Source organism: Bison bison, unplaced genomic scaffold, assembly GCF_000754665.1.
Source record: "Bison bison bison isolate TAMUID 2011002044 unplaced genomic scaffold, Bison_UMD1.0 scf7180017864235, whole genome shotgun sequence".
Classification (NCBI taxonomy): domain Eukaryota; kingdom Metazoa; phylum Chordata; class Mammalia; order Artiodactyla; family Bovidae; genus Bison; species Bison bison.
In genome coordinates, this window is record NW_011494807.1 from 3579344 (window position 1) to 3579595 (window position 252).

Genomic DNA, 252 nt, shown 5'->3' on the forward strand with positions numbered 1-252 from the left:
AGACAGGAATACCAGACCACCTGACCTGCCTCTTGAGAAATTTGTATGCTGGTCAGGAAGCAACAGTTAGAACTGGACATGGAACAACAGACTGGTTCCAAATAGGAAAAGGAGTACATCAAGGCTGTATATTGTCACCCTGATTATTTGACTTATATGCAGAGTACATCATGAGAAATGCTGGGCTGGAAGAAGCACAAGCTGGAATCAAGATTGCCGGGAGAAATCTCAATAACCTCAGATATGCAGATG